Genomic DNA, 22,915 nt, shown 5'->3' on the forward strand with positions numbered 1-22,915 from the left:
GCCTGCTTCCCTCTAAAAGCCAACCAGGCCCTCCCCCTTTCCTTTCTCAGCAATGACCCCAACCCTGCAGTTATCAGAATGGCTTTAAGGTGGCAACAAATGCACAGATGGGCCCAGAGCTAGGCCTGGTGCCTCACCAGAGCCAGGACCCAGATCTCCTCCACCCAGATCTCCATCCACACATCCTCCTTGCCAGGCAGGAGGCCAACCCCAAGGTTCTAAGGAAAGAGAGAGGTTGCAGAGAGAACTCAGGCTTTGGAGATAGGTGGGCTGTGTGAGGAGGGAGTGGAGGAAGGAAAGTGAGGGTGGAAGACAAGCCTGAGAGGGAAAACGGGTCTGCAGAGACCCAATCAGGAAGCAAGTGGTCAGGTGCAGTGTGAAGCCCAAGTTGAGAAATCACAGTGGTACTGTCTGCCACTCCCCACACCTGTGGGAGATGCAGGAGAGAAGCATCAAAGGAAGAGACTTCAAAAGGGAAAGGCTGGAGAAGGTGCAAGGCCTTAGGACCGTATTTACACAGCTGAAAGCAGGCTGCAGCTCCCTAAGGAACAAGGAACGCCTAGAGCCATTAACATTGTCCAGGGCCAGATCCTTCTTCCCACCTGACCCTTCCTAGTGTTATAGAAACCAATTAACTCGAAATTCAACCTTGAAAAACTAAACCAGTAAATTGATTAATACACATGCTTAGCTGACTTTATGCACATAGTCTTTAGCAAGTATCCTAATAAAAAGAAGCTTCCTTCTGGAGTCGGAGCCTCATTCCAACATGAGTATGAGGACCTTCACTTAACTGCATTTTGTTTATGGACTCATCTTTTGTGACTCCGGCCATACTCCCTGCAACACACACCTGTCCCAGCATCCCAGGAGCTCCAGGGCAGCAGCCATAAGAGGCCTGTTAACTGCGTCAAGGGCAACCAAGACAGGAGAAGGATGCAACCAGGAGGTGAAGTCTACACCCCAATAAAACACAGAGATACAGACAGGGAAGGGTCTGCACTGCCACCTCCGTCCTTGGGGTGAGACCCAGTTGGACATCATTATCTCTGCCATTCCCAGAACACAGAGAACACGGAGGGGCTCAGGCAATTCTCCAGGGCAGTTCTGGCCCTCCTGGTGCATACATGGAGTCTGAAGAGAAAGGAGAAAACCAGGAAAACCAGTCAGGAAACAGAAGAAACCAGAACAAGGAAAGGCCTGCAGGTACATTTCCTGTGGTTTAGAAAGAAACAGTGTGGGATCCAGAACCAGGCGATTTAATCACGGAAGACATCCCAGAGGAGGAGAGTAACCAGTGATTTTGCAAAGGACTAGGAGGGTAATCTGCTGGAGGAGGAGAGGGGGTGGTTCAGACTAGAGTCAGACTATGAGGCTACAGCAGGGCAGGGAGGACTAAACACTGCAATGGCTGCCCAGACGGAGCTAAGAGACCAGATCCTGGGAGTCTGTGGAGGGAGGGCGAGAAGGAGAAGGAATAGGTGTCAGTGCATGGGAGGCCTAGAAGCCCAGCTGGAAGGCTAGAAAGGAGTCACTAGAGGAGGAGGAAGGGGGATTATTACCCCAGTCTAGCAGAAGTCCTTCTCCACCTCTTCCCATTCCATAAAGCCAAGAGAATGGGGACAGAGTCCAGGGTCCTCCAAATGGGGAACAAGAAGGACTCCTAGACTAGGAGTCCGGGGCAGGTTTTCCAGAGGCAGCCATCTCGTAGCAGGAGACACTGAGTATTCCCTCCTGCAGGGCGTCTGGCTCCTGTCTGTCAAGTGAGAGTGTTGCAAGCAGTGATCTCTGTACTTCCTTCTCTGAATCTGCCCTGTTGATCATGGTTCCCCTTCCCCAGGAAATGTCTGACCCATCTGTGATCCACCAGCTTTACCCCCTATCCTCTCAGCGTCCCTACACCCTGAACCCACTTCCCTAACCAAAAGAAACTACTTCCATGCTTGGGGGAGGGGGTTCTGGGCTCCTCTCAGTGGGATCCTGCTCCAGTCCTTCCAGACAACCCACCACCCTGACCATCTCTGAGTTTCCATCAGGTATTGCCCCATCCTGGTTCCTCCACCTCCCTCCCCTGCTCACCCCCATCCCTGTGACCCCCTGCACTGCCCACCTCCCACTCTGTTCCCTCCCACCTTCACCACCTTCCACCCCACCCAGCCTGCCTCCCTCCCCCCTCCTGGCTCACCTCCACAGAAAACCCCAACTCCCAGTGGGCTCCACTCTCCCATTACCTCCCTCTCTCCACCCTGCTGCATCCTACCAATCTGCCCCCATTTAAGGTCATTTCTACACCTTTCACACCTTTCAGAATCTAGGGGGTAGAACAAGGCTCAGAGCCCAATGACAGGAAGGACATTTGCCCCCCTCTCTCTCTTCCTGCCATATGCCTACTATCTCTTCTCTCTTCCTCTAGGCAAACGTTGTCAGGTGTTTAGGAGAGCTGAAGAGACCTCTCTCCATCAGGAAATTGGTGAGTGGGATAGGGTGACCAAGGAAAACCTCCTAGGTAATTCAGTCCCACCTGGGGAACTCGGTCCTCCATGGTGACCCTGTCCCTTCCTGACAGGCATTGAGTGGTGCGGAGAGCCCATAGCTCAGTGCTGCCCAAGGTTGAAAGGGACCCTTGGCAGCTCTGGGACCTCAGGGAAGGCCTGATTACCTGGTCATCCCAAAGCCACTTAATCTCAGGAGAAGACAGAGGCAAATGGTGACTGTTGCCGCAGGTTGTCCTACCACCTCTGCCTCCACTTACGCTGGAGGGAGACTCCCCCTCAGCTCCTAGCACAGGTTTGCAGGAGAGAAAGGAATCTGCTCAGCCCCTGCATCTTTTCTCCTCCAAGATCACTGATGTCTGAGAGCCCAGAGGATTCCGCATAATTTCACAATTACAGGGTGTGTGCAGGACAGGACCCAGGCCTCCACATGGAAACCACAGATTCCCCCAGAGCCTCACCTTGTTTACCAACTGTTTGTTCCAGGTGGTCTCCCCTTCCCTCACCACACCTTGCTGAACCCAAACAATCCTGGGGAGAGGATCTCTCTCTATGGGACCCTATTCATCTTAATCCCTGTATCAAGATTTTAGCTTCAGAAAACAAGTAGTGATGTCTGCTCAAGAGAAGTTCTTCATCTCCTCTCACTTGAATCTTTCTTGCTAATTTAAGCCATCATCCTGTCCTCAGGAAATCGTGGGGCTCTCTCCCAACCTTCCCTTCCCCCACTTCTTCAGGGTCTCCATGGTATGTCCCAAATATCTAGGTTCTACATCCCAGGCTCCCAAAGAGGCTTCTGGGCTGTGAGATCAAGCTAGGGACTGAGAATACTGAGGATCTGTGTGGTTGCAAGGGGAAGGCAGTGGTTCCTGGGGTGAGAATGGGCCAAGAACACTTTGGAGCTTGGAGCACACAGTGGGTGTGTAATAAGTGTGAAATGGCCCATTGAGAGGCTGGACTTAGCTAGGTGAGGGTGGGTAGAGGGGAAGGAATGAGGCTGGATGGGTCTGAAATGTCTGTTTCCCGTTCTCTTCTCTTCCCCTCTGGGCCTCCTGCAGAGAATATGCTCTAAGACAGACCCTGAGCCTGGAGTCCTCCCTAAGCTGATGGGGTTGTCCTCCCCTCCAACCACCTCCACTCAGCCCAGCTCAGGACACCAGGACACACATCTCCAAGAGCTCAGGCCACTGTACTCCCACCCCACCAGCAACATACACCCTCTGTTCAGCCAGGGCTCCCAGATCTCTGAGCCTTCTTCACCTAGGACACCAGGGTGAATGCCCTCATTCTGGCAGAATCTTAGGCGACCTCTTTGAGTTGCCTGGGCCACTGCAATCAAGTTAGTAGTCTTGAAGCTTTAGCCAGGACCCTTAGCCCATATGATTGATTAATGTTTCCTTGTATACCTATATATTGTGCATTCTTTCCTGGAAAACAACAGAGCCCTTCTGCACACAATGAAACAGAACCCAGACAAACCAGACACTTTTATTCAACAGTGTATACAGTGTAGTCTTGGCTTTGGGAGTACAGTTTTCAGTGTATAAATCTTTACCGCTTTGGTTAAGTTTATTCCTAGGTATTTTATGGGTTTTGGTCTGCTGCAAATGGGATCAATTCCTTGATTTCTCTTTCTGCTGCTTCATTATTGGTGTATAGAAATGCCACAGATTTTTGTACATTGGTTTTTTATCCTATGACTTGGCTGATTTCATGTTTCAGTTCTAGCATTTTTTTCGTGGAGTCTTTCAGGTTTTCCATGTAGAGTATCATGTCATCTGCATAGAGTGAAAGTTTGACTTCTTGTTGCCAATTTGAATGCCTTTTATTTCTTTGTGTTGTCTGATTGCTCAAGCCTGGACTTCCAACACTCCATGAACAACATTTATGAGAGTGGACATCCCTGTCATATTCCTGACCTTAGGAAAACTCTCAGTTTTTCCCCATTGAGGATGATATTAGCTATGGGTCTTTCACATATGGCCTATATGATCTCAAGGTATGTTCTTTCTATAACCACTTTATGAAGACTTTGTTTTTGCTTTTGTTTTTTTACAAAGAAAGTATGCTGTGTTTTGTCGAGTGCTTTTTCTGCATCTATTGAGAGGATCATGTGGTAATCAAAGGTAATTATCCTTTCTTTTATTAATGTGATATATAATGTTGATTAATTTGTGGTTATTGAACCATCCCTGCAGCCCAGGAATAAATCCCACTTGATCATGTTGAATAATTCTTTTAGTGTACTATTGAATTCAATTTGCTAGTATCTTGTTGAGAATTTTTGCATCCAGTTTCATCAGGGATATTGGCCTGTAATTCTCCTTTTTAGTCAGGTCTTTGTCTGGTTTGTGAATCAAGTAATGCTGGCTTTATGGAATGAGTTTGGAAGCTTTCCCTCCATTTCTATTTTTTGGAACAGCTGGAGAAGAATAGGTATTAACCCTTCTTTAAGTTCTTGTAGAATTCCCCTGGGAAGCCATCTGGCCCAGGACTCGTTTGTTGGAATTTCTGATTATAGATACCTTGCTGTTCAAATTTTCTATTTCTTCCTATTTCAATTTTGGTAGTTTGTGAGTTTCTAGGAGATGGTCCATTTGCTGCCCAGGTTGTTGGCATTTAATTTTTCATAGTATTTTCTTATAACGTTGGTATTTCTGTGGTGTTGGCTGTGATCTCTCCTCTATCATTTGTGATTTTATCTATTTGGGTCCTCTTTCTTTTCTTTATGGTAAGTCTGGTTATGAGTTTATCAATTTTCTTTCTTCTTTCAAAGAACCAGCACTTAGATTTATTGATCTGTTCTACTGGGTTTTTGGGTTTTTTTGTTTGTTTGTTTCCAAATCCTTTATTATTGCTCTAATCTTTATTATTTCCCTCCTTCTGCTAGCGTTAGGCTTCATTTCCTGATCTTTTTCTACCTCCTTTAGGTGTAAGCTTAGCTTGTGTATTTATGACTTTTCTTGCTTCTTGAAATAGGAATGGATTGCAATGTATTTTCCTGTTAGGACTGCCTTTACTGCATCCCAAAGAGTTTGTACTGTCCTGTTTTCATTTTCATTGGCTTCCATGTAATTTTTTTTTATTGCTTCTTTAATTTCCTGGTTAACCCAGTCATTCTTTAGTAAGATTTTCTTTTAACTTTCCATATATTTGAGGGCCTTCCAAATTTTTTTCTGATGGTTGATTTCAAATTTCGTAGTGTTATGCTCTGAAAAACTCCATGGTATGATCTCAATCTTTCTTTACCTGTTGAGGGCTGATTTGTGACCCAGTATGGTATCTATTGTGGAGAATGTTCCATGTGCCCTTGAGAAGAACGTTAGTGTGAAATGTTCTGAATGTATCTGTTAAGTCCATCTGGTCCAGTGTCTTTCAAAACCATTGTTTTCTTGTTGATTTTCTGCTTAAATGATCTGTCCATTGTTGTAATTGGGGTATTAAGGTCCCCGACTACTATTGTATTATTATCAATGATTTTCTTCATGTTTGTTATTAAGTTCTATATTTGGGTGCTCCAAGTTGGGACAAAAATATTTACAATTGTTAGATCTTCCTGATGCATAGACTCCTTAATTATGAGATAATGCCTTTCCTCATCTCTTGTTACAGTCTTTGGTTTAAAATCTACTTTGTCTGATATAAGTATGGCTAATCTAGCTTTCTTTTGACCTCCATTAGCATGACAGACGGTTCTCCATCCCCTCGCTCTCAATCTGCAGGTGCCTTTAGGTCTAAAATGAGTCCCTTGTAGGCAATGTATGGATGGATCTTGATTTGTTTATCCATTCTGATACCCTATGTCTGTTGCTGGACCATTTAGTCCCTTTATATTAAGAGTGATTATTGAAAGATATGAATTTAGTGCCATTGTGTTACCTATAGAGTTGCTGTTACTGGTGACGTTCTCTGGTACTTTGTAGTCTTGTTGCTTTGATCTTTTTTTTTTCCCCTCCACTCAGAGTCCTCTTTAAAATTTCCTGCAAGGCTGGTTTAGTGGTCACAAACTTCTTATTTTTTGTCTGGGAAGGTCTTTTTTCTCCTTCTATTCTGAATGACAGCCTTGTTAGATAAAGGATTCTTGGCTGCACATTTTTCCCATTCAGCACATTGAATATTTTTTTTGCCACTCCCTTCTAGCCTCCCAAGTTTCCACGTGCAGGTCTACTACTAACCTTAAAAGTCTACCCCTGTAGGTTAAGGACATTTTATCCCTAGCTGCTTTCAGAATTCTCTTTATATTTGTATTTTTGTAAGTTTCACTATGATATATTGTGGTGTTGCCTTGTTTTTGTTCATTTGAGGGGAGTTCTCTGTGCCTCTTGGATTTGAAAGCCTGTTTCTTTCCCCAGATTAGGGAAGTTCTCAGGTATAATTTGTTTAAATCAATATTCTACCCCTTTTGCTCACTCTTCTTCTGGGTTCCCATAATATGAATATTTTTTCATTTCAAGGAATCAGTTCTCTAAGTCTCGCTTGTGATCTAATAATTTCCTTTCCCTCTTTTTTTCCAGATTCATTATTTTTCATAATTTTATCTTCTATATCACCTATTCTCTCCTCTGCTTCTTCAATTCTCATTGTCACTGTATCCAGTTTGTTTTGCATCTCAGTTACAGCAATTTTAAAAAGTTTACGTAGTTGTTTCATTGTGTGTATGTGTGTGCGTGTGTGTGTGTGTGTGTGTGTGTGTGTGAGAGAGAGAGAGGGAGAGAGAGAGAGAGAGAGAGAGAATCCCAAGCAGGCTCCACACTGTCAGTGGGGATCCTGATGTGTGGTTCGAATTACAATCAGGAGATCTTGGCCTGAGCCAAAATGAAGAGTCAGACACTTAACCAACTATCCACCCAGCCCCACCTAGGTATAAAAATTTTTATTTCATCCTGACTAGTTCTTAGGTATTTGATCTCTGCATCAGGGGTTTCTCTCGTGTCTTCTATGCTTTTTTTTTTCAAGCCCAGCTAGTAGTCTTATGACTGTTGTCTAAATTCTTGTTCAGATATATTCCTTCTATCTGTTTGATCAAGTACCTGGCTGAGATTTCTTCTTAACCTTTCTTTTGGAGAGAATTCCTCTGTCTAGTCATTTGGCTAAGTTTCTGTCTTTTATGTGATATAAAAGCTTGTTGTGGTTCCTACAACTGAGAGTTACCACTATATTAAAACGGGGCCATACACTGCCCAGAGCCTGGCACTCCAGTAAGTATTTTTGGTGTGCACTCTGCTGTTGCATTTTGCTGCTCTTTCCCACTGGTCAGTCCTCTGCAGGGTTCCTCCTTGCTTGGAGTGGTAGAGTGTTTGGACCTTTAACCAGGCGTGCTTTGGTTTGTTTGTTGAAGTAGCCCTGGATAAAAGGGATGAGGGAGAAGCCTGTTACACAAAAAAATCGGGAAAAAGAAAAGCAACTGAATAAAACCAACAAGACACTATGAGACTGACTCCAAAGAAAAGAAGAAGAAGAAGGAAAAAAGAAAAAAAAGGACGGCAGGTGTCATTTTGAAGCACTTCATTTTCAGTGCACTTGGTGCATGAGAGGTGCTGGCTGTGCTGGTCTGGAGAAGAGGTCTGCTGCATTGGCTCAGAGTCAGCCCTGCTGCAATTAATAAGCAGCTGCCAGCATGGGACCAGGGTTCAGTGTATGCAGGTCCCGACTCTACTGGGCGTCGCTGTCTGATCTCTGAAGTCCCACCATGTTGGTGTTAGGGGGAAAAAGGCACTACCCCAGTCTCTCATCCTGGTCTGGGACTCTTGCACTCCAGTGTGAGACTTGCACTGTGCAGATCCACTCCCCTCCTCCAGAGTAGAGCCTCTCCATGCTGGAAGTTCTCTGTCCCTGAAAAACTGTCCCACACCTGAGCAGTGTTAGGGATCTATGGAGTAGCACTGCTAAAAACCGCAAAGGTTATATTCCATCTGAGTGTGCCTCTGTCCCCCACTAATGAAAGGCCTTTTGCTGGCACCTGCAGAGTATTTTGTCCTTGGGGAGGCAATACATCCTCTACCACAAGTACTCCAGGAAGGGGACTTTTTATGTCCAGTGCATCCCAGAGATCCCTATACCAAGCTAGCACTGTGGGGCCAGCTCCCTCCTCCCCAGGAGCACAAGCAACAGCTCTACAGCTCAACTCTAGAAGGTTGTGCAATTCCAAAATTTCAGACTTTGAGCCCCAAATGCAAGCAAAAAGTAACTGGGACACTCAGTACTTCTCACTCTCCAGTCCATGGTCCAGAAAGGTTTTCCCTTTGTGTGAACTTGATGCAGCACTTTCTCAAACCGGGTCTCTTTTTCTCTCTTTTGTCTCTCCATGGAAAGGGTTCCCTCCCCTCTACAGCCTGCCATCTTTCTCCCAATTCACTTTCGCATACCTCACACCTGCCAAGATTTCTCCTTCTAACTGTGGAAATCCTTCTGCCACTCTGCAGATAGGTTTCCTGGTTTTCCAAGTGAGCTGACAGCTGTGTTTGAGGGATGAGGAAAGCCCAGGTTCCAGCTATGTCTCCCCCATCTTAACTCCTCCTCTCATTCCTTCCTGATTCAGAAATCTTACTCCATGACATGATGCACAATACACAATACAAACCTGGGTCATAAATTCCCTTCAAATGCCAACACACATCCCTCACAAAAGTCTCAATATCTCATGCCTCCTAGAGGTCCATGCAGCCTAGAATACTGTCCCATTTCTTTTCCAGTTCATCTGTCCTTCTTCTACTTCCCAAATTGCTCCATAGGCACCCTCTCCAGGAAGTGACCCTTGACCAACACCTCTTTCTCAGTTTCTACTCATACCTTCCCTTCCAAAGTAATGATGTCTCAATCCCTGTCCAGTTAGTAATTCCTCCTATTTCCGTTCATTTTTCGTCCCATTTGGGGTGTAAATTCTCTTTACCCAAAATAATTGAAGATGCTTCAACAAGATTTTTGCACCAGTCTCCCAAGAAAGCATCTAAAGGAAGGGATAAGTATATGGGTAATCCTGCCTCTAGCAGGCTTCCCCGGAAGCACCTACTCTCTGTTGGAAACGTGACAGATTCCACAAGTAATAAAGTAGCTTCCCATCCTTCTTTTCTAGTAAGGCCTCATACATAAATACAATAGAAAAACACTGGCCCCCATATGCCAACCATAAAACTCTGACTCTTTAAGAAAGATGTCTGTTGTGCCCAAGCTGGAGCCAGTCTCATCTTCAGGGATTCCCTGAAGTCAGGTAGACTTCTCTTAATTTTTGTACCTTGGCCCCTCTCCATGTCCCATGAATATGGATGGAGCAAGACCAGGAGAGGTCATGTCAGGCAATCAGCTGCCCCAGGGCTGCTGCTCTTTGAGTGAACATGGTTCTTACCACTGAGTCTAGAGGGAGTAGAGAATCTGCTCCTTGTTCTGAGCAAGACTGCACTCTGATGGAACAGACAGGACAGTCAGTAGAACTCCAGGCAGAGCCACACAAAGGCAAAACTACAAGTGCTGGGGTACAGTTCTAGATGTTGGGTACAGATCTAGATACACTTCTAGATGTAGTTTTGTCTAGGGTGGAGACAAATGCTGTTTGTCAAGGAAGGCTCCAGGAAGATAGTTTTAAAGGAGAAAGACAGTGCTAGCCTAAAAGGAAGGAGAATTTCTGTACCAAAGAAATGTGTAAAGCTCTATTCAATTCACCATGAATTATTAAATGCTCATTGTGTGTCTGGGTACAGGAGAATGCTCTGGGGGAGCGAACAAGATATAGTCCTTACCTATGATCTACAATCAAGAACAATATACAAAAATAAAGACACTCAGATAACTGTGGTATTTTATTTTTTATTTCAGCTTTATTGAGGTAAAATTGACATATAATATTTAAGATATTTAAAGTATACATTGTGGTTATCTGGCATACATATACATTGTGAAATGATTCACAATGATTTCCCCATGGTGATTGGATTAACAATTGTATTTTAATCTAAATGTTTCATGAAATGAAAGCAAGTGTTCAAAAGGCAACTTTGTGTCCTTCACTTCCATCTTTCCATGTGGAGACTTGGTTTTCTATATGTGGTCCCAGGACCAGAAGCATCAGCATCAACTGGGATCTTGTTAGAAGTACATGTTGTGGGCTCTACCCAGACCTACTGAATTCTAAATGCTGGGGCCAGGGACCAGCAATCTGTTTTGTCACAAGTCCTCAGGGTATGGTGACACCTGCTGAAAACTGAGAACCACTGACAGAGTACTATTCCTGCCCCCCCCCCCAACTCAGGAATAGTACTGCCCTCCTCACTGTCACTTTGATTAGTGAGTTAAAGAAACAGCACTAATCATGCCCAGCTCAGCCCCTTCCATTTTTTTATTGGTTTTCCTTTTTTTTCCAGGCCAAACTGACCGAAGCACATGCATTGCAACCTGCTCATACATAAAAAATCTAATTAAAGCAGAATCTTTCCTGTGGCGTCTTGTGGAGATTGCTTCGCATTACTTGTGATGAGGAATAAGTCTGTTTAATTTAGTGATGCAGGCTTAGCAAGCCAATTGGGCTACAGATCAAAAGCTAAGTGTTTAATCAACTGTCTCTATGTCTTGATTATCAGTTGTTCCAAACATAGGAGTGAGAAATGGGATGTTATTTATCACATCCTTATAACTCCAACATGGGTTGTAGTGAAAAGTGGGCAGGACGCAGGTTCAGGTTGCCTGCAGTTGAGAGACCTAGCTGAGAGAATAACAAGACACAAGAACCAGAGGAAATCCTAGAATTCTGTAAGTGAACCTAACTTTAGAAATAATCAGTTCTGACGTCTCGTGTTACAAAAAAATAAAAATAAATAAGCAAAACATTGAAGGAACCAAAAGGCTTGCTCAAGGTCACATTGCTAGTTAATGGTGGGAACAAGAGCAGAATCCAGGATACTTGGCTCCCAGCTGTGCACTTTCTGAGCAGGTGGACCAAAGCAGACAAGAGTAGAGAAACTTTCAAGTCCAAGAACACAGATATCACCCAGTAGAAGAACCAACCCTATGGATTTTCATTATGGGTAGTGAGTTCAAATCCAAGTGTTTTGTGCTCAGAGGAGAGCTCTGGCTCCAATCCACCTGTGCATGTTCTGTTGGCCCCTCTCACAGCCAAGGCTCAGGCTACACACACTACAGTGTGTTCAGTGTGTTCTGAACACTGCTTCATTTTCCTGTGCTTCTCCAAGTGTTGTTCTCTCAGCCTACAGTCTCTCACCGCTGCCCACATGTGGGAAAATCCTAACCTGTCTTGGAGAGAGCCAACTCAAATGCCATTCCTCTACAAAGTCTTCTCTGATTTCACCAATCAACCCTCACCACTGTGCCAACCCCATGGGATCCTCCACCACTCTGAATTCCCATGACACTTTATTTGTATATTACTTAGTATGACAACACTTTCTACTTTGTGTTACAGCTATGCTTTACCCCTTGTATTAGAATATAAGCCCCTTAAGGGCAGGGGCCATATTTCATGTTTTTTTTTTTTTTTGGTTTGATTCTAGTTTCTTGTTTTTGTTGTTTTTGTTGAAGTATAATTAGCATACAATGTCATATTATTCTAAGTGTACTACATAATGATTCAACGATTCCACACATTTCTCAGTGCTCATCCTGATATGTATACTCTTAATTCCCTTTATCTATTTCACCCATCCCTGTACCCACTTCACTTTGACAACCAACAGTTTTTTCCCTATATTTGAGTGTATGGGGTTGTTTTTACTCTTTGTCTCACTTTTTCCTTTTTTTGTTGTTATTGTTTTATTTCTTAAATTGGTATAAGAGTGGAACCATCTGGTGTTTGTCTTACTCTGAACAGACTTATTTCATGTAATATTATTTCCTCTAGGTCCATCCATGTTGTTACAAATGCCAAGATTCCATTCTTTTTTATAGCTCAGTAATATTCCATGACAGATAGATAGATAATAGATAGATAGATAGATAGATAATTTGATAGATATTACATCTTCTTTATTCATCTATCAAGGGACATTTGGGCTGCTTCCATGTCCTGGCTATTGTAAACTATGCCACAATAAACATATGGGTGCATATATCTTTTTGAATTCATGTAACTAAAAAGCTTTTGCCCTGAAAAGGAAACCAGCATCAAGAGAGAAAGGCAACCCGCTGAATAAGGGAAGATATTTGTAAATGATATATCCAATAATGGGTTAATACACAAAATACAGAAAGAACTTATACAACTCAGTCCATTTAAAAAATGGGCAGAGAAACTAAATAAACATTTTTCCAAAGATGACATACAGATGGGCAACAGACACTTGGAAATGTGTTCACCATCACTAATGACAGGGAAATGTAAATTAACACTACAAGTGGATATCACTTTAAACCTGTCAGGATGGCTAAAATCAAAAAGACAAGATAAGCAAGTATTGTCCAGGATATGGAGGAAAAGGAACACTCAGATATTATTGTTGGGAATGTCGGTTGGTGCAGCCACTGTGGAAAGCAGTATGCAGGTTCCTCAAAAAATTAAGAATAAAAGTACCTATGATCCAGTAATTCTGCTACTGGCTATTTTTTTTAAATAATCTCTGTACACAACATGGGGCTCAAAGTTACCACCCTGAGAGAAGAATTGCATGCTCTACTGACTGAGCCAGCCAGGCACCCCACAGCTACTGGATATTTAACCAAGAAAATAAATTTTTTTCTAGTTTCTTTTAATAATAATATTTTAAAGCCTGTAACCAACTATAGACGCAATATAAGTAGACAAGTCAAAAAGGAAAAAAAAAAACAAAAGAAAAAAAAAGAATGAGCAAAGGCACATCCTTCACTCCACAATATACACAGAGCTCTATTAGTATTCACCCACCAGCATCCCATGGGAGGCCTACTTTTCCATGTGATCAAGAGTACTGCATTATTAGGCAGGGGGACCTGACTGCATTCAGGTGTGATGATGTCCGACTGCATATGTGCTGACACAGCTGAGTTCAAGGTCTACACTTTTGGCCAAACTTAAGTGGGGTTAGTGACCCAGCTGTGATGGACCCCATAGCCAAAGTAGATAACAAACCCAGTCAGCATCCACACACCAAATACCACCCAGGTGCCAGATGTCATCTGCATCATAAGGCAAACATTCACAAAGAGGCTCAGTAGTGGGAGGAGAGGCAGAGCAGGGACCTTAAAGCGAAGGGAACTGGAGCTCTGTGGCTGTCTCCAGATGACCCCAGTGAGCCCAGTGATGAGCATCAAGAGAAGCACAACCACTGAAATCCACACTGGGTCTCCAGAAAGCAGAACTGGCCACTGGGTCAGCACCAAGCAAAGAGGAATAATTAGGAGAACAAGCAGTGAGGAACAAACATAGACAACCCGGCCAGAGAGTGGAGTGGGGGAGGAGCTGCCTGGAAAAAGTAGTCGCTGTAGAGTCAGCCTCTCTTCTGCAGGTACATTCTCCTCCTGATCCTCTGCTTCATTTCCCCCATTCCTCCTCTCAGGCTGATACCTGAGGATGAGAACACAAATCGCAACTAGGGAGTAAGAAATCAGGGACACAACCGACCTGAGGTCCAAGATATCAGTGACGCCAAGGAATGATATAATGACTGCAACTGTTCCAATCATCACAATGATTATGATAATGATGTATTCGCGGTAAGAGATACGGGTAAGGACATCGAACAGGAGGCCATCCTTTGCCATCATGTATAACACCCGACGCATCGGCCTCACAAAGCCCCAAAGGCTGGTGGAAAGAATGCACAGCAATGCAAAAGCTACCACATAGTAGGCAGGGACCCAGCCAATATGGAGAAATACCTCAGGCAAGGTGCTCCCAGAATGAATCTGGTAGTAAGGCACCATGAGCGTAAGTGCTGAAGAGACACCAAAATATACCAGAAGGCAGATGAACAGTGAAACCACAATGCCCATCGGGATGGAATGCTGGGGATTCTGGGCTTTTTCAACTCTGGCAACAATACTCTCAAAACCAATAAATGCATAGAAACAGATAGCTGCTCCACGGAGAATCCCCTCGAACCCAAAAGGCACAAATCCTCCAGAGCCCAGGGGGCCCAAGCTTGAGGTGTCATTGAGCCCAGCCTTTACATAGTCCTCTTCTGTGAGCTTCCAGTTGTGCAGGTCCCCCTTAATGAAGCCAGAGATGATGACAAAACTGAGAACCAGAATTTTCACCAATGTGAACACTTTGGCAAGTGTGGAAGTCGATAATGGCCAGAAATACCAAAAATACCTGAACTCCATGAACACCACCATAAAACCAAGAACAAAGAATTCTAGATATTCTCTAAGGAAATGGGAAATGTGCCCTGAGATTCTCTCTTGCACAGTCTGAGAGACCTGGTTTCCACGCAGGTTGTCAAAAATTAAGATCCATGTGCTGAACGCAATGGCTTTCTCAGCAACAAGGGAGAGGATGAGGTTCCAGCCAGTGACGAAGGCCCAGAGTTCACCTATAGTGACATAGCTGTAGAGATATGCAGAACCAGAATGGGGAACCCGGGCACTAATCTCTGCATAGCACAGCCCAGCCAATAGAGAAGACAGGATGGCCACCAAAACACAAATCACAAAGGATGGTCCTGCTTGATTTCTGACCACCTCACCAGCCAGGATATACACACCTACACCCACTGTGCGGCCTACACCCAGGGCCACTAAATCCAGAGTGCTCAGTCTTCTCTGTGGGTCATTCTCAGCCACCGGTTCCTTCAGCGTAGGTCCGCGTACCAGTTTTTGACCAAATCTACGAAGTGCCTGACGCAGCATCTAGCTGGAACTGAAGAGGATTCCAGGATCAGAGAGCTGCAGCAAGCCCAGGAAGCAGAGTCTCGGATCAGGTTCAGTGAGGCTACGTTTAGCTAAGTTGAGTTGGGGCTGACAAGGTCCGTTACTCAGGCTTCAATGCTCCTGCTTTGTATTTCATCTGTTATGTGATAGCCCTTCATAAATCCTAAATAAACAATAAATATTTACTGAACAATGGTGTTCAACAAACTAATGAAAGTTTACAACCACAGCTCATGAGTCCCATGTCACCTGTTGCAGCCTGAGTATCACAGAAACTGAAATAAAAGATCATAACAAATCAACCTTGTCCCCCCCCACCCCAGAAAAGTGGCAAATATCTCCCCACATTCTCCTTTTACACACCACATGACAAAATCCCCTTTGGGTTCATCTAACTCATGTAGCTTCATGAACTAATGAAGCTGTAGGACACAATAGGGCATGAATTTCTTGTGCAGTAATTTACACATGGGATGTTTGTGTGGTACTTGAGCATATGTTATGATATTAATTCATGGACTAGAGAGCCTTGTTGCAGTGACAGAACAATTTCCTAAATAAAATCTCAATTTAAAATACAATATTGGTATCACTTCCTTAAAACTCTTTACCCCCAAATCAGTACCCAAGATCAGATGGCCCCCTTCCTCCTCATCCTGCATCATCCATTTAGCTGTACTGATGGCAAGGAAAGTACAGTCCAACCCTTCCCTTTACCCATCTAGGCCCACAGGGGGCAATGTGAGAAGAGAGGAAGACAGATAAAGAGGCAGGGCCTTCATAACTACCTGCAAGAACTAGAGGACGAGACTGTCTGATGAGGAAACACTGGAGAAACAGGTGCATATGCCAACCAAGTATCCATCACTAAGGGAGTAGAGCCAGAAAGGCCATTTTGTGAATTCTGACATTCAGTAAACCTCAGCCAAAACAACCAGGCAAAACTTACTGCAGTTTATATGTCCACAGTTATGAGAGTGTGATGGGTAGGAAGGAAAGAAGTAGGTCACCTAGCTCAGTAGCTCACAACCAAAACAATTCCTTCTGTCTCTTTGCTCTCTGGGTTCCAGGAGAGAAGGTGACCTCACTTCTGCAGACAGTCTCCTCACTGGCCACACTATGCTCTATAAACACCCTGGGCCATCTGTGATGTCAGCAGTCAGCCACCTGGAGACACTGCCCTGCTCTGTGAGCTTATATTAAAACACTAACTTGTAACTTCCTCTTAATTTTCTACCATAGTTATTTTTCACTAGCTCAAACCATGGTCTCAATATGCCAAACACGTTTTGTTAATAAAGGAGCCCTACATGTGTTTCCTCCTTGCCCTTCCTCCACTGCTGCTCTTCAAATGGCCCCCTCCATCAAATGGAGCAAGACTTTGATGAAAAATTCACAGCAAATGTCTCAGACATGAGTAGAGAAAAACAGAGAAAACAAAGTCATGCAGCCCCCATTCTCCTTGCTACTTGGGCTTTGGTTTTGAGAGAATTTTAGGAAATGTTGTCAGAGGGTTTTAAAAGCAGAAAGACCAAGTCAAAATTGAAGTCTTCTCTACAGATTATCAAAAGGAATCCTGATGTTATGGGTCAAAGCTTCTGTGTACAAATCCATCTAGACTCCTTATTTGCCACCCACCAGTTCCAAGGTTATGATTTACTAAGAAGCACACAACATAGACAAAGTCAATACTTAACTCATGGAATCTTGCTACACTATAAATGTCATTGACGTGTTGCCCACCCACCCCCAGGCTTCAAATCCTTCAGTGGTTCCCACTGCCCTTCCTTCCTTCATCATCTGACCTGTGCTGATTCCTGCAGCCTCATCCCCTGCCCAGCTCCTGCTCCAGCTGTGAAATTCTACACTCACCCTATTACCTGTCTCTAATGCCTTCTTGTCCCTTCACTTAGCTAACCCCCTACTTCTCTTTCAGTTCCCAGCTCAGAAGTTGCCTCCCCAGAAAACCTCCCCTGACCTTATGCTGCCTTTCCTGTGTGCTCTCATAAAACGTGGGTTTCCCCATGTGCCATTTATCCTAATGTATCATAATTCCAGCTAATCTGCCTGGGTCTTCTATCAAAGTGTGACTTAGATGCTCAATAGATACTTATTGAACAAATACACAAACTGAGAATACAAATCTGAAAGAGAACGTAATCCAGAATTCCTACCTAATTGCCTTTGCGAGATACATACTTTGTAGCCAAACAATATTTGTAATTCTCATTTAGATAAAGATATAAATCATATTACCATCCTTGTAGAAGGCAAGCAAAATGAAAAGTGTGAAGGGAAGACAAACTGATGAAACCTTGACTATACATCACACATGGCAGGTATAAACCACACATGGTGACAAAGAATTTTCAAATGTTTTGAAGATATCAGGCCCTATAACCTAGGTGGGATGTCCTAAGGCAGAGGTTCTTACTTTGGGGGACAGAGGGAGGCATAATGAAAACACTGGGGAACATTTTCAAATTTCATATCCTGTCCCTCTGGAGATTCTTGTCCACTAGCCCCATGCTTCCCATGGCTGCTCTAAATCACCCCAAATGACAAGAAATTGTCCTCAAATTCAAAGGGAAGAGATTACAAAAGCCTCCTTCACAGAAAAGCAGCACAGTTTAGCATTTAGGAGTAAAGGCTCTGCAGGTACATGATTCAGGTTCAAATCACAACTCAACCTTATACTGGGTACTCTGGACAAATTAGTTAACCTCTCGGTGCTTTAGTTTCAATAACAGTCAAATGAAAGTAAAAGTACCTCATAGGGTAATTGTGAGGCATACAGAAATTATGCCTATAAAGTAGTTAGCTCAGTGCCTAGCAAACAATATGCAATTAATATAATCTACCTAAAGTTTAATATTGAAATCCGATCCAAATTCCCAAATTTGAAAATCAGTTAGTCTTTATAAATTTCTAGCCCCAAAATCATCCACTAAAATTCGAGCCTGTTAGCTCGCCCTCATGAAACAATGAAAACAGCTTTATTCCATATACTTTGCCTTGAAATGCTAAGTACCCCAATTAGACATCCCCCTACATGGTGCTAAACACTTGCAGGTTCTAAGCTCACTGGGTTCGTTCAGGCATCAAGAAAATGAAAGCCTTAAACAACATCATCATCATCATCATCATCATCATCATCATCATCAATATTTTTGCCTATGGATGCCTCACCTTATTCCGAGAAGGGACAGTTCTGGGTACTATAGTGCTAAGAGCAATGAGCATTATGTCAGAAATTTTGGATTTGAGCCTTTCCTCTTCCACTTCACTATATAAACCAGGGTTATTTGCTTGATCTCTCTAAGCCTCAGGTTTCCTCAACCACAAGGAACCTTACTTCACTTGCCTTACAGGATCCACATAAGAATTTGATGAGAAGATACAAAACAGCACCCAACACTGGTGGGAGTGTAACTGGGATCACCATCCTGAAGCACAATCAGTGGAATTAAGAATGCACACCCTCCCACCCTGCAATCCCTCTCTGAGATATACACCCCAGGGAAACTCTGTCCTGAGTTTATAAGGAGGCTCATATGAGTGAGTTCATCACAGGACTGTTTCTGAATTTGGAGCTATGCCAGCCTCTGTTACTAGAGGAATGTGTAAGTAAAATGTGCCATATATACACAATGAAATATTACACAGCAGTCAGAAATTTTAAAAAGTAGATAAATAAAAACGTTGAAAAAAAATTAAAAAAAAAGGGGGCGCCTGGGTGGCGCAGTCGGTTAAGCGTCCGACTTCAGCCAGGTCACGATCTCGCGGTCTGTGAGTTCGAGCCCAGCATCAGGCTCTGGGCTGATGGCTCGGAGCCTGGAGCCAGTTTCCGATTCTGTGTCTCCCTCTCTCTCTGCCCCTCCCCCATGCATGCTCTGTCTCTCTCTGTCCCAAAAATAAATAAAAAACGTTGAAAAAAAATTTTAAAAAGTAGATTAAAGATAACAACATGGGTACATTTCAGAAACAATGTTAAGTAACAGAAGTAGAAGCAGGATGAGGTATACAGCACAGTTACATTTATATACATTTATAAAACAGCCAAAGAGTGCTGCCTATTTGCCAAGGATATGCACATACCTGTTAAAATTTTCATGTCATTCTCTGATAAAACCTTCTACTGGTTTCTCCTTTTATGCAGAGTAGAAGCCAATGTTTGCATTTACAATGACCTACAAAGTCCTACAGTATTTGTCACTGACCCACCTGCTACTCAGCCTCTGTTTCTCTTTCTTCCCCCACTCATATTATTTCTCTAGCCCCCTAACAATTTTGGCCAACTAACATACCAGGCAAGACCCTACCTCAGGGCCTTTGTACTTGCTGTCCCTATAACCATACCACTTCTAGCCCAGATAGCCCCATGGTTACTCACTTCACTGCATTTGGTAAAAGACCATGTATAGCATAGCCTTCCTTAATCACCATATATAAAACTGCAATCTGCTCCTAACCACCCATGCCATCCCTTATCCCCATGCCCTCATTTTCCTCATACCACTTTTCACTATTCAAGGTACTATATGTTTTACTTACTTGTTTATTATTTCCTCACACCAAAAGGTGTAAGTTCCATGAAAGCAAGGCATTTTTTATTGTTTTTTTTTTCTTTGCCTAGTCCCCACACTACAACTGTGTATTTGTAGAGTGAAGGAATGTATCTAAATACACATATAGAGCAGGGATTGGGAGAACATTTGTTATATACACTGAAGGAAGTGCCTCCAGTGAGGAGGGGAAATAATAGAGATCAAGATGAAAGGGGTAAAATAAAATGCATTGAAAAGGGGCCTGATAGGAAGCAATGATGCTCAGTCCATGACTGAGGGAGGGGTTGACTCCACTCTGTGCACGTCAGGTTCAACAAGGAATTGCATGAGACAATATTGTGGGAGTTTACATGAAGGGTAACTGCATCCTGTAATTGTCAGGACATGGAAAACACAGAGAAGGAAATCCTGCTAGAAAGAGGGTGGAGAACAATGGAAGATGGGGCACCCCTCCTACCAGTTCCTTCTGAGTCCATTTCCCTTTTCCCAATTCCTCTTTCTCCTTCAGCTCCTTCAACTGTCTGTAGAGTTTCCTTACTGGGCACCTAAGGATGCTTGTACCACGTTTCTCTCTCTGGGGAACCACCTCCAGCTGCCAACCTTCCAACAAAGATACAACAGTGGTGCTTGTCATTTGCTGAATCACAGACCCCTCTGAGGTTAGTCACCTCAAAAAAATGTCCTACACACTTCTGAAGTCCATTCATAGACGCTGAGCAGGAATCCCAAAGGAGGACCATCTAAATAGCAGAGTCAGAGATGAGTAAGCCTTTTGATCATTTCTGTTTCCCTCAACTGTGTTGTGCAGGGTGGTCCTTGTGCTCTTCTCACATTTACTGAAGATAAGGGACAGTGGGCTGCAGACAAAGTATGAAGATACCAGAGAAACAACCCAAAGAACAAAACATCTGGAAATTAAATAAATCACATTTCATTACTCCAACACAAGCAGGCAGAAGAAAAATGAACAAGCAAGCTTACAGAAGACAAAGCAAAGCCATGATTGGGAATCCTGAGAAAGCCTACCACAAATCCAGTTTATAACAGTACACAAAAACATCATCCTCAAATGCTATTTTCAGAAAGGCCCTCTCTCTGTGCAGTAACTTACAATTATTCCAATACTTTATATTCAGTCCAGACTCTCTGACCCACCTCTCAGAACCCTTCCCTAAATCTTCCTCTACCCTCAGGCCCATCACCTCCCTCCTGGCTCAGCTCCTCACATCTTGACTTACCCTTCCTTGGATGAGCCTTTGGCCTGAGTAAGTGCCTGTCCTGCCAGGGATGCCTTCCTCACTCCCTTTTATCCTGTCGTCATGTTCTAGGTCTTCTCAGTCCTATTCTACAATGTTTTCCCTTGTGTAAGGGAAGCATTTCCTAAGGCATCTTGACTGGTCCCATCTCCAACCTCCCTCCAATACCCATCCGCACTTAAGGTCCATTCTGATGCTCAGCTAAAACTAATTTTCCCTTTCTGTGTGCTGGTGTCCTGCATGTGTAACTTAAAGTCCTTTATACTCTAAAAAGCTTCCAGGGGGCAGGGCCAGGATCTATCTACCTCCTTCTTCTGGAATCCACACTCCCACCTCAACCTCACTACCCAGGACAAGAATCTGCTCATAATCATATGAAGCAACCATAAGAGGCATTTACGACAGAGAAAATAAATTTATATATATAATTTGTTTTGCTTGTTTTGTTTTCTGTTTATTTGTTTGGGTTTTTGTGTTTGTTTTGTTTTTGAAAGAGATAAAGGGCCAAACAGAGGTGTAAACAGGAGAGTAGAACAAGCACCATCATCTACTTCAAGCACATTTCCAGGATATTTCCCTAATGAGGGCCCTGGGTCTGTGAATCTCATTTTGACTAGGAAACAGTCTCTCCAAAGGAGGTGCTTGGTGCATAGGAGGTGCTGAAAGAAATGCAGAGAGAGGCCAGGGAACATGAAGTCAGCTTGTATGAATTCCACAATGCCCCCAACTCCCCCTTCCCTCCCTCTCCTCCGTGTATTTCTCTCAGTCTCTGAACTCCTTCCGAACTCCAAAACCAAAGTTCCATCCCAAGTCTCCCACAACAACTCCTGTCAAGTCCAACAATCCACCCATTAAATTGCAGTCTGTCTTCCCCTCCCAGCCAGCCCCAACCACTGCTCTTTAGCCTAGAGGTCATTGTGTTCGCTGCTCTGTCTCTGAGAAGGGTACAGCCCTCATCTGGACATTTCCTTTTCAAAACATTTTCTAAGACAGTAAGTTCTACTGGCTCCTCTGGCTGGGTGAAGTTGGCCTAGTGTTTCCTCCTGAATAGCCTCAAAGAGAGTTTGGATACCAGTTGTTTTGCTAGAAATTTGATAAAGACTCGAGAGGAAGGCTAATGAGGCTGTTAAATAATTATTTTACTTCCCAAAGTTCCAGAGAAGTGGATTTAAATATAACATCTGCAGAGATCATATCAATCCTCTGTATCCAAACATAAATCCTTTCTCACCTAAAGTATACGAAAACTCTCTTCCTCCTTAAAATTTCTGGACAATGAAGACTCTGGAGCCAATCCAACTAGTGACTCCCAAACACTCAACTATAAAGGTTTTTAGAAAGCTGAGCTACCCCAGAGTTTCTCAAGCCCTAACTCAAGCAGCCCTGCAACTGAGGTAGCGGCAGTCATGAATACAGGAGTAGAAGCTTTGAGTTCAGGGCAAGAGTTTTAAGTAAAGGTAAATGTTGTGTACATGTACAGCAACATGTCCAAGAGTGAAAGAGTTCACAAGGCATATGAAAAGGCAAACAGAACAAAAGCCACCATGAACACTGGGGCTGAGTCTCATACCCAAGGATAAAAGAAATTGGTTTCCAAAATCAAATGAAAAATGGAATCTTCCCAATTTCTCCTTCTGTTTGGGCTTCTCTTCAACTCTGTGTCCAAACATGGTCTTTCATTTATCCATTCAACAAATACACTGATTCTCATTTACTCGGCACTGCAGATAAAGCAGAAAAAGCACAGAAATCCCTCCATACAAGTTGGTTACATCCTGTAGTTGAAACCAAACAATAAACAAATAAGTTG

At 43.5% G+C, this 22,915-nt stretch overlaps 1 long non-coding RNA gene and 2 pseudogenes across 8 annotated transcripts in view; all 3 read right to left on the reverse strand.

Moving 5' to 3' along the window:
* Positions 1 to 22,915, reverse strand: part of LOC145715613 (uncharacterized) — a 338,798-nt gene that overhangs the window by 291,938 nt on the left and 23,945 nt on the right. The window lies entirely within an intron of this gene.
* The window catches only part of LOC132694624 (cationic amino acid transporter 3 pseudogene), a 136,754-nt pseudogene that overhangs the window by 64,205 nt on the left and 49,634 nt on the right, over positions 1 to 22,915 (reverse strand). The window lies entirely within an intron of this gene.
* LOC132677337 (cationic amino acid transporter 3 pseudogene) overlaps positions 10,059 to 22,915 on the reverse strand; it is a 184,994-nt pseudogene continuing 172,137 nt past the window's right edge. For 3 of the 6 annotated variants that reach the window (XR_013556834.2, XR_013556832.2, XR_013556833.2), the window contains 3 exons: positions 22,676 to 22,826; positions 20,518 to 20,757; positions 10,059 to 15,444 (listed from right to left, as the gene is read on the reverse strand). The product of XR_013556834.2 is annotated as a cationic amino acid transporter 3 pseudogene, transcript variant X3 (transcript). The remainder of the gene's footprint in view (positions 15,445 to 20,517; positions 20,758 to 22,675; positions 22,827 to 22,915) is intronic. The other 3 variants (XR_013556835.2, XR_013556837.2, XR_013556836.2) reach the window with 2 other exon arrangements.

The sequence above is a fragment of the Panthera onca genome, chromosome B4 (genome assembly GCF_046562875.1).
Source record: "Panthera onca isolate mPanOnc1 chromosome B4, mPanOnc1 haplotype 2, whole genome shotgun sequence".
NCBI classification, from domain to species: Eukaryota; Metazoa; Chordata; class Mammalia; order Carnivora; family Felidae; genus Panthera; species Panthera onca.